This window comes from Kryptolebias marmoratus, linkage group LG7, assembly GCF_001649575.2.
Source record: "Kryptolebias marmoratus isolate JLee-2015 linkage group LG7, ASM164957v2, whole genome shotgun sequence".
Classification (NCBI taxonomy): domain Eukaryota; kingdom Metazoa; phylum Chordata; class Actinopteri; order Cyprinodontiformes; family Rivulidae; genus Kryptolebias; species Kryptolebias marmoratus.
The window spans coordinates 7,443,502-7,459,983 of NC_051436.1; positions in this window are offsets into that span (position 1 = coordinate 7,443,502).

A 16,482-nucleotide genomic window follows, 5' to 3' on the forward strand; every position below is an offset into this window, starting at 1 on the left:
CAAAGGTGAGTGGAGGTGGGTACAAAGAGATCTGTGGCAGACGGCTTCTTTTCGTACTGGAAAAAGTAACTACCAAAGTAGTTAAGGTACAACAGAGGAACAAATTGATTTGGAGCTGAATTATAGCGTGACGACTGCAGGAGAAAGGGTGTTGACTTTTTTCACCCCCAATATGTGAAGGCAGACCTACATAGGCGTGTGCTGCAGGAAACTTAAACTTCATAATCCTTCTAGTACTTTGATTGTTTTGATGTCATGTCTGCTTTCTATACAGATGACAATAAATTGCCTTCATTACACAGGTCCATAGAGCAAACCAAACAATAATCATTGTGTCTTCGACAAAGTTCTCTGGAGTAAAACAGACCATAAACACAATAAAATTAGACCCAAATAACTGCATCCGAAGAACTCACTATCAGCATGACAAAAATGGATTTAAAATGCTGTTTTGCCTAAGCGACAAGTATTTAATTATTATACCTCACCGTTTTAATTTCAGTTGTAAATTATTTTCTTTTTCTCTTAATAACTAGTATATACTTTTAACGATCTGCTTCTGTTGTTGACTTTACTTCTTTTAGGGGAGTCAATCCGCACCGTCCCCCATTTGTTCAGTACATGCATATTGTTTTTTATTATAGAGGCCAAAATTGTTGTTTTTCTGTCTTGTTTTTTTCCATAACTGATATTTCCACCATATCATGACATTTTCATGAGCATACCTCAAGGCCCTGTGTTTATGTTAGGTTTGTTTGGGTAGCAAGATGAAGGCTCACTGACATTCTAATAGCAAAACAAAACATCTTTGACGAGGCAAAGGGAGGCAAATGTCTATATTCCTTTCAGTGGAAATAGATGAACGAGTCACGTTAAACCTTGTTGTAAAACATCCAATAAATGCACTCCTTTGGCAGTATAAAAAGGTGATTTGAATATCAATGCACGACCCACAAATCTTTTCTTCGGCCGCTACTAAACCTGTTGTAGTGCTTCGTGCAAAATAAAAGCCCGTTTTCATAAAAAAGAGATTATGATCCATTTATTTTACATTGCCTTTCTTTGGTTAATTTTGTTTTATAGATGCTGTAAGTCACAAGAGGCCACACCTGAAAGTTACTGTGGCTGCTTTTTATGGATTATTGCCTATTTTTGAAGTGAATCCTTTAACAAGTTGAAACAGGATGATGGGAGGGAGGGGATGTGGGGGTCATTTATGCTCTCCGTCAGCTTCTTGTCTACATTAAGCACCACTTTTCTAGCTCTGGTCAGGTTTTGCTTCTCTATCGCATGGTGATTCAGGGAGGGAGAAGTGCGGCAGGATCGCTGATCTAATTTGCATAACAGCCTCTTCTGTGCGATGTCAGACTCATCACCTCGAACCTTGCGAGAGACCGAGCGAGGAAGTGCTTGAGGGATGACGGGATGTGGGGAAAAAATGAGAGAGAGGGGAGAGATTTGTCAGTCGTCCTGTGAGGCGTGGGAGTGGGAAAGCATGGCCTGTCATGAATCGCCTCATACCTCCAGCATCACAATGGAGCGAGAGCCCCCAAAACAGCTGGTCTTATGATCAGTATTGATTTTCCTCACAGTTTGTGTAAGAGCCAAGGTTTACACACAGTGAAATTTGATGTTTTGGTGTGTAAAGAGAGGGAGAGAGAGAAAGTAGGTGGCTAGTGTCAATGATTGTCTTCCCTCTCACGTCTCTAGTGCTGTGTGATTGTGTAATTGGCTGGTATTCCTCCACCTCCCTGAATGTGTGCACTGTATGCTGGCGTGTTCATCACTCCTCCACTACAATGTTTGCACAAACCCCGTACCAATGACGTCTGTGGGAGGTTAGTTCTCTGAGGCCAAACAGTCTGTTAGCCAATAACTCAAACAGACTGCGGCCACTGTGGACTTTTACCACAGGGACACTCAACCCCTGATCCCCAGCTCTAGCTTGCACACGATGCTGCATAAATGAGGGTAACAACTCCCAAACCTGCTGTTCTTATTCTGCTTAGTGATTTGAAATTCTCGCAATTTGTGTTTTCTTTTGAATTTTGGGTTGGGGGGGAAATGTCTTGGGATGATAAAAAAAGAAACGCCTACTTTTAGTTCATGAATATTCAAACTCTCTTATGTCTCACTGTGCAACAAACTGCTACAAACTCCTTTGAATAAGCTTAACTTTTATGTAAAACACTGAATTTAGGTTATTTTATTAGATCGCAATAAATGATTAACTCCACTCAATGGCTTTCATTTGTGCTCGTTCACTGGATTTGTTTCAGTCTTTGTTTTTTCATAGACGATCACTTCCCAACTGTCTCTCTTACTTACACATTGTGATAATGGGTAAACTGGGGTGGTCAAAAGGTCAAAAACCTTGTGTGTGGAAGATAAACTCAACATGAAGGTTAATGACTGCTGGATGGAAAGAAAATAAGAGAGGAAAAGCAAGTCCCCCAAAAAAAAGTATATAAAAGTTATTTGGTGATGTATTTACACATTGTTGGGACTTTCTTTTTTACAGTATAAATACAAATTGTAAGTGCTTTCAAACCACAGGGGACCACTCCACAGTCCTTACAACTTTTGAAGCAGTTTTCTTTTTTGTGTTTTGTTTTGTTTTCACACTGCCAGAATGGTGACCATTCGCCATCTTTGTTGCTGTGTTTTATCGAGTCTTTTTTAGCTTCCGCTTCAGAGTACATGCTTTCTTAGCTCAACAGGGATTCTCGAGTGATGTAAGTAGATGTGAATAGACCATACATAGGTGTACATTAATTGACAAAGCAAGCTATAAGCTCTTCTAGCATCTGCGCCATTAAAAGCATACTTGCGTTGCTGAAATGAAAGCAATTCTACTTTACTATTTGTCTAAAGCATGGTTTCTGAATATGTTCAGCACAAAGTAGATGGATCTGTCATATGACATCACATGTTCATAACACTCTTTCAAGCTTTGCTTAAAAAAAAAATTAAACCAAAACCCTACAACACACTGCTCCAATTATGGAGTGCTCCATTTTTGTTGGTGAATGTGACGAACATAAGGGAAGTGCATGCGCTGACCATCAGGGAAGTGTTCTGCAACCATAGCATTTTCCTGTGTAAAAGCAAGCAAGCATGTCTTTATAATCGCTCCATAGTAAAAAAAAAAAACAGAAAAAAAACAGTCCTTACAACCTTCAGAAAGTCCTTATAACTGTTTGGTCCCAAAGCACTGTTTGTTTGAACTTTTAGTTCCTATCAAGACCAAAGTCCAGTTCTATTAAGTCTAAACATTATTTCCAATGTCCTAGTTACAAGTAAGGTGTTTACTTACAGTTGGTTTGGCTTTTAATATTAAATGGCTAGGGTTTAGTTGTTCACAGCTTAACAGACGTCAACACAATGTTGAATTAGGACATGCTGGAAAAGTTTGTTTATGAAACAACTGGTGACATTATGTGGTAGCTGACTGATAAAACTATTATGCTCTGTTTTTAAACCGATGATAGAGGTGTTGGACATTTCCCAATAAATAATCACTGCATCATGTGCTCAAGAGGTGATGCTGGCTTACTCTTAGACATATTAGCTGTTTCAACTCTGTGACCACGTCCTTCGGTGCCTTAAATGGATAATAGCAACAGGTTGACTTCAAAAGTCTTGAAGAAATCTTCAAGAAAAAAGACATATGGTTACCTTGGACTTATTTTATGTTAGGATCCCAATGTGACTGAGAGTCAACACCAGTATATCTCACATGAAAAGCACTCATCTAAATAAGATCAGTACAAAAACATTTCTGATACTTAAACGAGTTTGCTCCCCTGTCCTTTCAAAAAAGTAGCTTGTGTTCAGGTTTTGTGACAATGGATGTGCTGATAACAGGGATGATGTGATCAGCTGACTAGAACTTGAGTCCAAAACACAGAAAGACAAAATAAAAGCCTTTGATGTGACCACTACCGTGTATAGGATTTCAGACTGGGTGGAAACAAAAAGCCAAGAGAAAACAGAAAAGCGGCACTTTTAGTGTCTTGTCAACTCAGGTTTGATGAGTTTGTCTTTGTTTTGCTCTCTCAGAGCAAACTGTGCAGCATTTATCGGATAAAATGGGCTCAATCTGAGCTTATCTCCTCAGCCAGCGAACAGCTTTGTCACATTTCAAGATGTCTCGTCCTGATGGAGTACTTTTCTCACCCGCTCCTCCGTTTTTACCCCCTCTTCAAACAAATCAATACCCCCGTAGTTTAGCCTTTCATAGGAAAGATTACAGAGAAATGGCTATTAAGGGCTTAGCCTCTATCACTTCTCCCATCTCAAAGCCACTTAAGGACTTTGGCGGTCTTGGGTTAGGACCCAGGACCTGGTGCCCTGTCACACTGCAGGAGCACTGAGCCAGTCCGAGCATCACATTGACTTTAGTAGTGCAGTTTTAAGAACACAGCCAGCTAGGTTTTTGATGTTATGAGTCATATCACTGAAAACAGAAATGAACAGGAGCAAGAAAAGGAACAAAGGCACATAAAACTGTCTTTTTACTGTATTCCTTTCAGCCTCTTTCATTTTTTTGATTTGCTGAAGCTGACCACTCCTTTAATATGGCTTCTTCTTCTTCTTCTTCTTCTTCTATAAGGCTCCGGGTGAGCGCGTGACTAGAATGAGCAGCAGGTTGTCTGGCCCAAGCGACCGGAGAATCAAAATAGCCACCACAATCAGTGCAAATGGGAAAGGCAAGCCGCTGCGACTGCTGGCCTTTAAAAGGAAGCACTGTAGGTGATTGAAACAAACAGGCACTTTATGCTCATATCAACTGCTACAAGGCTTAAACTAACGAGCTACAGTGATGCAAAAATGTTTTTCAGACATTTGGAATGCTTCAGCTGATTTTTGGTTTATATCTCAGTACAAAAGACAAACCTCTGATACTTTCTCACATACTGGCAGCACAGACTTATGCTCACACAATTAGTTGTCCATCAAACAGCTTTATCAGCTCTTGTTTTTGTTGCAAAGTGATGAGAACATGAATAGCATATAATTAGAGATGCTGCATTCTAACTGTGTTTGTTCTATAGTCTTCATTTATAATTGCCTAAAACACACATTGTGCATTTGAACAAAAATAGCAAGATTTGTGTTGTTTTGTAGAAATCACTGGTTTATTTGCACTTGTGATTGGAATAGTATTGTGTTCTGTCTTTCTGTCTGTCTGGCTTTTTCTCTAACTCCCTGTGATTTAGGTGCAGCAAGTTGGGGTTTTTGCCTCCCTTTTTTTCTGATTTTCTCGCATTGAAAATGCGTTGTTAGAAATGAAGCATAAATGATCACTGGTGGAAAGCAGTGAGGGGTAAAATGAAGCCACTGAACCACACTCATGGGCGGGATTAGCATGCAGTCAATCATTCACTGATATAGTCCAATGAGCACCCCTCAATCAATAAATGCTCCGACTCTTTGCAGGTGAAAACTCCAGTGACCTCATCACCCGGTTAAATGACGCAACTGAACAGAAACCAGCTCTTTGCAAAGATATGGGTGATTATTCCCCCTCGGAGGACAACGGCTCAGTTAATTTAAGTAAAATTTACTGTTAGCTTACAGCAGCATATAAAACTATGAGGATATGTGCCTCAGAAATGAAAGTTGTGTCCAATTCCAGCCAATCAAGTAATATCAACAATTGCTTAAGTTTAGTAGTCTGGACTGGCTTAATCAGCGTAGACTGATTTCAATAGGACATATGTGACACGACTATAACACCCGTTGATGCATTTAATTTTTGTGTATTTTTTATTAAATTTGGCTGATTGCCTGCCTTTCATGGCAGTGGAGGATAATCATGTAATTGCTTGTCTGTGTGTTCATTTGTCTGTTAACAAAACTAAACCAAACCACTGAATGCATTTTAATGAAACTCTTTGTTTCATTTTATCAGTTTATCATCAGTTTAAAATGAAGGAAAATCTAGATTTTTTATATTTTTACGTTAAACATTATTGCCTCTGAATGCAACAATGTGACTAAAATTAAATATAGTTTCAGTAGATCACATCTTCTGTAAGTACATGCTGATCTGTTGTTTTTTTTCTCTCATCTTGTTTCTATCTTAGATATAAAAATAAAAACATCAAAGATTTTCTCAGATGTACAGCGCTGTGAAATCGACACAAAAGCTGATTGACCAAAGAATAATATTCCAATTTCCCTGCTGAAATCACACCACTCTTTAGTATGGCAATATAAAAGAGGTTGGAAAATTACGCCCTGGAGCAGTATACAGTTATGGTTTGGCACCAGCGTTTATGGTTGGTGAATGGGAGCAGGTCAAGGAGAATTTTATTGGAGGTTTAATTAAAAATGTAAAGGAAATTTTCTTTGAAATAGCCTGGGTTGTTTTGATTTTGCAAAGTTTACCAGAAATTTCTGATTAAAAGCATAAGCAGAAGAATTTGTCTGAGTTAGAGAGGTGATAATTTTTAAATTCATATACAAAAAAAGGTACCTATAATGGCATACCTTAGCCAGGATTTTGTTTTTACCTGTGAAAATGCATTTGGTTGACATTTATTTTTACAGTTTTGGCTCCCTCCTCCTTTGTCTCTGTCTCTCAGTTTGCCTCTCTGGCTGCCCGTGGCTCTCTCTGGCCGGGGGTAGCCAGGAACACGGGTGCTGTGATATGGACAGCTGGTCGCTCCATCTCCAAGGGCCCCAGAAGGTGTGAAATCTGGGATACCTTTCATAGCACATTACCCTCATTTTGGCAAAAAGAAAAAGACAGTGCTGCACAGCCAGGGAAGCAAAACAGAAGGAAGGCAATTATTTATACCAGACTGAAATTGTTTATTTCTTTAAAAAAGAAGAAAAAAAATGGAATTGTTTGTTCTGTCACTGATAGTTTCTCATTGACTGGCTTTCTTAATTGACTTGAGGAAGAAGGGCAAATATCCCTCATTTTGACATGTCAATTATAGAGGTGGTTCCTAGTCTACTTGAGCTTCAGATGTGTCAATAGATAAGAATGAAATGCAAATAATAGTGAGCTTTGACTGAAAAAATAAATCAGACCTGATGTTTTTTTTAATTATTTTTCTTTTATTATTATTTTTTTAAAGCTGAACTGTTCCCTTGTAGTTACTGCTGGGTGTTAAAAGTTGTCTTTTAAGCTTGTGTGGTAACTGTGATCACATGTTTACCCTGGCTTGTATCTCTTCTGACCCTTTAAATGAGTTCAAAACAATCACTCAGCTGGTGTCAAAGATGATAGATAGATGAAGTTACTTACTGGGTTCAGGGTCTAGGAAGGCTGGTTGAAAATGGCATTTTTTACAGGTTCACTAAGTTCACCACAAGCCTGAGGTCGTTTTTAGTTGAGGAAAACTTATTGTCACAGTGGTAGATATTGTCATTTGTTCCGTACTGCCCTTACTGCAGCTTTTACTTGTACTTTATTCTCATTAATGAAAGAATTTGCTTTGAGAAGGAGTCAAGGGTCAAAGACACACAAGAAAATCTGAAGGGTACCAGTGCAACTAAAGCCCAGAATTCGAACATACATCATCTCTCTTCTATAAAACCCAATAATGATTTGGGATTTATTTTTGTAATAATCTAAGCTGCCAAAATGCCAACATTTTGACGTATAAACATTGCCAAGTCAACCAAGATCAAATGAAATGTTAAAACTGCTGCCAGTGTCTTGTTAGAGTCACCACGGTAACCACATGCCTGTCTCTGCCACTTACTGACAGCACTCATAATAAGAGAGGCAGACATAAATACAGCGTAGTAAGTAAACCTCAAGCAGTCACTGTGTAAAAACTGTCATATTGGTTCTGGAGCACGAGTGGCAAAGGTGCCTAGTCATCACACAAGTAATTTATGTGTTTACAGCATTTTATCTAAAGAAACATTGAAGAGAACTTATAAGCTCAGATGGAAGTCAGTAAGGATATGGATGTGTGCAATCTGGGGAGATTTGAGAGAAAACCAGAAGTCCCTTAGCAGTGACAGACCACACTGGAGGAAAGAAAATAAAAATGGCTACATTTCAATATAAAAAAAAACTATGTAAGAACTGTAAAGTTTGTGCTTAGTAAGACTAGTTTCAATACTTTTGAAAGTTTAGACAGCTTCAAACGTAAAGATTTTTGAAGTAAATTCTACAAAAGTCTTATAATCTAAATTAAAATTGTCTAAAAACTAATAAAAATATCAAAACACTTGTTAAGTTACCTAAAGTCTAACTTTCTGTGATGTTGTACAGTGAAGTATGACCTGAGCTAAGGAGTTCCAAAAAGGGTTCTCTCACTTGTTTCGCCAAAATCTAATGTTTTTGTGTGATTTTGGTCTTTCACACATTGTATTGCTCCCAAAAATCATAGCACACTGTTTCTGATCAAGACACACATTTTGTGACAAAAATTGAAGAATAAAGTGCAAATAGAAATACAGGATCATTAATGCTAATCCACTGCCCCCCTTAATTACAGCAAATTTACCACTGCCAAAAAAGAAAAGTACTGTATGTCATGTAATCTACCACAAGTAGTGAAAAGGGCAGTAAAATCCCATTGTGAGCAAATGGATGAAGATGAATCCAAAGTGTTCCTATCCACTCACACTAAAAGAGATATCTGAAACGATGTTGGTGGCAAAGAAAGCCAAAAGGATAAAGAAAGAAGGTCCAAACTTTGCTGATGTGTGAAGACAGATAAAGTTGGTAGCAGTGCTACAACTCTTTCGTATCTGATGGTGGATCTTCCTAAATGTGTTGAGCGCGTACTCGGCTCAGTGGCTGTCCAGCTCTGGAGAAACTGCCTAAAGATTGTCCCATCGATACGGTCAGTTCTCATTTGATTAGTGCACCCATCTTCCTCCTCTGGTATTTGGATTAAGGGCCGAACCAAAGCGCGTGTAACACATGATCCGGGGTCCCTGCGTGTTCCATCTGCAGCTTGTCGGTATGCGCGGAACACAGTGGATCAGTGTTTATTGAATCATTTTCCAAATAGGGGAAACGATAATTACAAGAAGTGGCGGCTCTGCACATTATGCAAGTGCTGTGCCATGACTTTGGAGCCAAACGGGCTTTCTTATTAAAGGCGGCCGGGCCGGCGAAGCTCCTAATCTATTTCCAGGATTTCCGAGGCTTCAGCAATCCAGGGATTAGACGTTTTCTCACAGATTTAGACACCTCCCCACCTCTTCACCCCCACTTTTCCTCTCCTCCACCGTTTTTTGCTCTTCCTCTCTTCATCTCACGTCCTCCCCTACTCTGGCTTTCTCACTCTTGTAGTGTTGGCGTCTGCAGTTTGTCAACTTCAACCCTTTAGATTTTAACACATTTACTCACACACACACTCGGAGACCAGAGTTTGACTTTATATATGAAAAACAGAATATTACATGTCATTGATGATTTGTCTGATTATGAACTCAACATTTGCATTACCAGTGTCAGAAAATACTACTAATTAAAGTCCAAGCATTTCTTGAAGGAATGCATGTCACCCGCCACCTTATATACCACATCTTGAATTATGTTGACTCGTGAAATATTTTGCTAACACAAGGCAAGCACAGTATCACCTGCCTTGCCCCTTTTGATGACAGGCTATGAAAGTACAAAACATTTGTTGACTAAATTTGTTTTATGTTATCTGTTTTAAAAAAGATAACGCTTCCAAAAAACGTTTTTTTTTTTTGTTTCTTTTTGTATTTTTATAGTGCTACTGTGACGAGTAGTTTACAAGGCAGACAGCTGTACTAAGGTCAAACTGGTGCTTCAGAGAAGGATGAAGAGATCAACAGACTGTGTTGGCAGCTAAAACAGGACATAGGTTTAACACTTGTAAACGGCTACATTCATGCTGTATTAACAGTCAGAAACATAAATATAGATACAAACAAAAACACATATATATTGATATGGGTTCTCACACATTCATGCAAATGTCTGCCAATAATAGACACATTCATACCATCAGACATTCCTGCTTGCTGACACGTGCTTCGTGTTCGTTTCAGCTGTTGAAAAACAATACAAATCCGCTTAATTGATGTCACATTCACATGCATGATTTGTCACACAACGGCGTTATCTTTACTCCTTTTTGTCTCTTTAATGTGCTGCTGCGTGACCCTCTCCTGCATTTCCCCCCCCCATTCCATCCTTCCCTTCCTGTTGTCTGATTTACTTGCCAGTGAACAAAACACAATGACTGACAGTCAACAAATTGAGGCACCAACATGTTTCCGATAAGGAAGATTTCCTTTTTCCTTTTACATGACATGTGTGACAACAATTATAGCAGGGTTTTTTCCTATTAAAACAATCATTATTTATCTTTCGAAGAGGTGTTCTGTGGAATAAATATAAAATACTAATATCTTACCTGTTGGCGCAAGTTGTGGGACTATCAGCAGGAATATCTTAGTATTTCTGTCCGAAAAACCATGCATTGTGAAATTGGCAGAGGTGTACACATTTCTAAAATAACATTCTTACAAAGCAGTATATTTTTTTTAAGACTGGAGTATTTGACAGCAGCAATCCACTTCAAAGAGTTATCTACAATGGGTAAGATATTCCACAGAATCTCACTTCAAAAGACCCAAACTATCCTTTGAAGGAACTGTTAATTACGGAACAACTTAGGTTAATTATTTCACATAGAATAGACTTAAATTGAGTGGAGATTCCTGTAAAAAAATTGAAAAGGTTGTGGATAAGCTAAAATACTCAAATTCTAGACTGTAAGATGGAAATAGGTTTGGAGTTTAAGTTTAGACCATTTTAATTCAACAACTGAAGAAGAAGAAGAAAAGCATATCTGATAAACTATTGCAAAGGTGGGCTGAGCACTAACAAAAGTAGGTTTGGCACAGACAGACTTTGTGATAGAGCCTCCTTCACTGATGCAAACCAAATGTGACCAGATGCGACAGCTAAAGCACTCTTCCTCTTCGCCGAGTCCAACCCCCTTTGTGGCGCTCAGGTGGGACGTGGCCTTGGACGAGACATGTCACTGCTCGCCTGATGGGATCCACCGAGCGGAATAACCAGGTCCGACAAACAGTCCCCCACCTCGGCCTACCAGTTTTCCTGCTCTTTCCCTGTTCTCCAGCTCTTGATTAGCCATGGGGATGCCGGTGAGCAACTGGGGAGGAGGGTGTGTATGTGTGAGGGTGTTTTGGGTGGTTAGTTTGGATTAGATCTGATCCCTTCAAGCTTTCAGCCACGAGCTGGTAGACGTCTAGAAAAAGAGGCGTTCTATCAGTGAATCAAACTAAGATTCATCCAGGGCTTATGTGATTAAAAGGGGAAGAGGGCAGCATCAATTAACAAAATCCCTCCCAAAACATGCGCCCCAATATTTGTTTGGAGGACATGCTGTCTGCAGCGTAAGCCCTTTTTGATGCCAAATATTTGGAGTTTGTTTCACTTGGGCTTCTCATGGAAATTTTGCCTGTGGATTTTAATGAGCAACACTAAACTTCACAAGACTGTTTTCTTAACTGTAACAGCCAAAATTCTGTCAAAATCATTTGCTTCAAAAGTTAATCTTTTAGAACAGAGCCAGTCTAAGATGGATGGCACCATTTGGAGGTCCTCTTTTAGTTAACCCTTTCACCCACTTGCCACCACAATACTGCAAGCATCTGTTTGTCTCACCAATTTTAACTTTTTAGATTTAGTCACCACTTTTGCACTGCTTAGAAAATCATATTTACATAAAATGTAACTCAATGGACAATAAACAGCTGTATACTGTTTATTCAGGAAACATTAAAACAACAAGCTAAATGGGAACATTTTAACATCCACATTAACACAAAAAAGAAGGCAAACAAGTCAAGTAATAGATTTGATTAACTAACAAGTCTTTGACAGTAGTATGCTATATACAAAAGCTGTAGAAATTCAATATTTGGTTGAGGTATTTTTTGCTCCGGACAATATTTACTGCCTGCCAGTCACTCAGTTATTTTATCAGATTTTGATATAAAATTGGGTGTGTTAGTAGCTAAGTTGTCCCCAACACATACTCTAAGTGCTAACAGATCATGCTAGATCTTTGTTTAAAATATTGGCATGCATTGTCGAAGTCGATATGCAATCCTTTAAAGAGGTATATACATCCATTCGTCTGTTTTTGTTTTGTTTTTTTACCCTTTTTTCTGTTCAGAATCATGAGGGGCTGGTGCCTATATCCAGCAGTCACTGTGCAAGAAGTGGGGTACACCTAGGCAGATCACAAGTTCAAGGAGGTCTAGTTTAATTTTATTTAAGTTATATTCCATTTATACATTGTATCATCGAAACAAAATAATAAAACTGAATTGCATTCACTGTGTTGCTCAGTAAAGCTGCTAACTTGTATAAATAAATCGTTTTAAAGTTTCCCTGTGTGTTTAAGAAAAATAGCAGCTAGGAATAACTGCAGAGGTTGTGCCTTTTCTCTGACTTACTCACTTGATTTGCTAGTTGAGTCTAGTGTACACTCAGGTCTAACTCAGTTTTGTGGTCTAACTGCAAGCAGTTACTGTGTAGATGAAATGTAGATTTTCTTTAGTAAGATTATAACTAATGTAAATAAGACCATGAGTCAGCCTGTCTTCTGCAAGTACTGAAGCGCTTTTCAGGGCCCCCTGTTGGCCTGGAGGCTCTAAGCAGCTGCTTTGACTGCTTATACCTTGGGCTGGCTATGCTTTAGAAATCTAGTTAACTTGAACACCTTGTCATTGTGCCTCACCTCAATATGGCTCTCTCTGAAATCTCCCAGTGAACCAGCCTTTGCAGGTGAAAAATAAAAAATAAAAAGACAACACCTTTCTATATTGTGTTGCCATCTCATTACCCTACAATGTAGTGATTTGACATCCCCAGTGGCTCTAGCAGCTCCCCGAGATGTTTGCAGTCTCAGCCAACACCCCATCTTCTGTCTGTTGCTTCAGGCACTATTGTTCACCTGCCACATCACCGACGAGATAAACCACAGACGTGTCACTTACAACCGACTCCCCCCTGATTAGCTAAGCCAACAAAATGCACAAAGTGAGCATGCATATGAGCAATAATAAAAACACTCTCGGAAGTCACTCGCAAACAAGTGGCAGCTCATAACCACGGTCTTATAGCAGCGCAAGTGGGTCCTTAAAAGTTGCTTGTTTATCTATTAATCCTAATTACCAGGCCTGGTGTGGAGGGACGATAACTGGCAAACAGAGATTATCGTCTGTCTTGACACTCAAGAAAGCAGGCCTTAGTAGTGAGCAGCATTTAGAAAAAGGGAAAAGCAAAACAAAGGTTGTTGGAGGAATGTTTGGGAGGGAAGAAACAGAGATAGAAAGGAGAAAAAGTGGGATTGAGAGGAGAAAAAAGGTTCTTTATCCCTGATCCCCAGAGTGTGGACTAGAGTGTGAGCAGCTAGATCAGAGGGCTCTACAAGCCATCAGGGGGTTCACACTACCATGGCTGCAAAGCGCATCCTTCGAAGGCACACAGCAGTGGCCTCTGGGTACAAGCTGGAAATAAGATGTTACAAACAGGTTTAGGGGATGGGTTGTGAAAACCTTTACTTTTAGCAAGTGATGACTTTGCCATTCTATAGTGTCTTGTTTATCCCACTGTGTAAAAAAAAAGAAGTAGAAAAAAACACATTCCATAGTTGTATTTTTACGTAAACGTTGCAACAAGAAAAAGTTTACAGACAGCTCAGGAAGCAAATGCAAAGGTTGTTGATGTTTTTAGGATTTGAGCCATCTGTCCAAAAGTTGGAGAGGAAAAAAGTGTCAATGTTGTCTGTCTTCAGTAGCGTAGTAGTAGTAGTAATAGTAGTAGCAGTAGTAAACAAGTAAAACCAAAAGCTTGTTGGGACTGAAACAAATAAAACCAGTCACCTTGGGGTTATATACAAGAAAAAATAATCTAGGTTCTGAAGATTTATTTTTAATTGACGGTGTAACTTTTCTTTAAGTCTAGGTTGTATCAGATTTATCCATCCATCCAGTCATCAGTTTTCTGCTGCTTATCTGTATTCGGGTCACAAAGGCATTGGGTTCTGAAGGGAAACCCAGACATCCCCAGCGACACACTCCAGCTCTTCCTGGGTGATCCCAAGGCGTTCCCAGGCCAGAGGAGATACATAATCCCTCCAGTGAGTTCTTGCTCTGTCTTGGGGTCTACTCCCAGTGGGACGTGCCTGGAAAATCTCCAGATGGAGGTGCCCAGAAGGCATCCTAATCTGATCCCTGAACTACTTCAACTTACTTCTTCTGACATAGAGGAGCCACAGCTTCTTCAAACACCCCCTCTGTTTTAGCCATTTTTGAAGTAAAACTCAGCACTGTAAATGTTAGTATACACATATATATATGTGCAGCACACTGATTTTAAATGGATGTAGATCAGTGACCCTATGGTATTATGGTACCTAATATGTAAAAAACGAAGATGAGGGATGATGCTGCCTGTGGGGAAGGTGACACTTCACATGAGCTTGATGAAAGAGACTAGTCTGAATGAGTGTATGTGTCATTAGGGGGAAAAAGGGAACTCAGTCACTTGCAAGCTGTCACAGTCCATCAACAACTCGAGGTGTCTCCTGTCCCTGAGAATCACTTTTCCTGGGAGCTAACCAAACCGCATTCATCCCATGAAGGTGTTTGCTTTGAACATAGTGAGCTTTGGTTGCCATAATTCAATTTCTTTAATTTTTATTTGTTTGTTTGTTTATTTATTTATTTATTTATTTATTTGGGGGGGGGGGGTAGAAGTTGAAGAAATATCATAAAAAAGGAAAAAGGTTTTTTTTGTTTTTTTAGGTAGTTTTTATTTAGGTGATTTCAGTCAAACAATAAATACTAGCTGCATGTTTGATCAGTGAACTGTAAAGTATATGGATTATTTTAAAAGAAGTATTTAAAACAGAATAAAATGCTCACTAAACATAGCAGGAGCTCCCAGACTTGCTCATCTATTATTGAATAAAAAATTCTGAATGACATTTTCTGGTCATGGATGGGTGATGATGCTGGGCAGCACTACAACCTTACAGCCGCCGGAATAGTAGTTTACAATTACACGCTCATCACAGACCAAAGGAGCTTCAACTCACATGTGATGTGATCTTTGACTCCTTGGGCTGCAAGTTCAGCAAATACCTCCAGTCTCCGAGAAGCCGGTTTCCCCTTGGCATCATATTTATTACCCCTGATGTGTGTGAGCTGGCGTGCAGCGTGAGCAACTGAGCAAAAGCACAGCAAACACAAACCATGCTTGACGTGGCCATTTCACGTGGAAGGCGAGAGTAAATAAGATTCCAGCAGGGAGGAAAATGCACAATCATTGCCTGGGAACTGGGGCCTCCCATCATGCAATTCATGCAAACCTAAGCAGGCTCCTACATAGACCCTTCATTGACACAGAGTCCAAGTTTTTGCTCGGAAAACCACTCTTTATGGATAAGAACTCATTCAAAAAAATGTGCCTGGTGTCCCAGAGCAACTGGTTTAGACTAGACGTTTCTCAGTGGTGCAATGAGCTTATCATAGCTGCGCCTTCTCTATCCCCCCAAACACAAACAAAAGATGTCACAGTTAGAGGCATTTCTGCAAGCTCTAAGTAAGGCTACACTCGAGAATGCAGTGAATAGGTGGTAAAGTATTTCTATAGCTAGCACAGATCACATTTATATTCAAATCAACTGGCTAAAGTGTCTCTTATTTAAACAATTAAAGGCTTAGCATTTCTTGAAGAAATGCATATCACCCTCAGCCTTAAATGCCAGAGTTTTAGACTAAGTTCATCTTATGCTGAGAAATGGCAGAGTTGTAGTCGTTATGATCAAACCTTTGAAAATACAGTTATGTGCTGGTTTTAGCTCTATATTTGTAAAATTGACTGAGTTATAGCCATTTTTGTCTTTGTTAACATCAATTAGCGGTGGAGGCCAGGTTAAATTGGTTTGAATTTAAAAGTTAATCAGTTGTAGACGTGCAACCAGTTTTTACTTTGAGAGTTTCATAAAAATTCCTGCAGTGGTTAATGTGATATTTTGTTAACTGGAAGAGAAATTCACACAGACACGGGCAAAAATACTATCGTTCGCCTTTTTACGGTCTGCTAAAAATATCACACATGCTTTTATCAGTTCCTAGAGCAAAACAAATCAAGTCAAAAGTCATGACTTGTAGGATCAACATGCGTAACTAACTGAAGACGTAACTTCAGTGTATGTGCATGGGGACAAAGTAGGAGGAAACCAGTTCAATGAAATGTGCTCCAATACTGTACCCTTACCAGACAAAAAATAAACAGTTTAACTCATCTGTGGTGTTCCGTTGAATACAAAATCCATTCTTCTTATTTCGGATTACCTTTTTTTTTTTTTAGCCCTGTGTCTATACAGGTTTTATGATTTTCACTATCCTTAGATGACCTGCTGTGTTTTAATGCAGCTTTAGAGCTTTCATTCTGTAGCTTTTCCAATTCTGTCC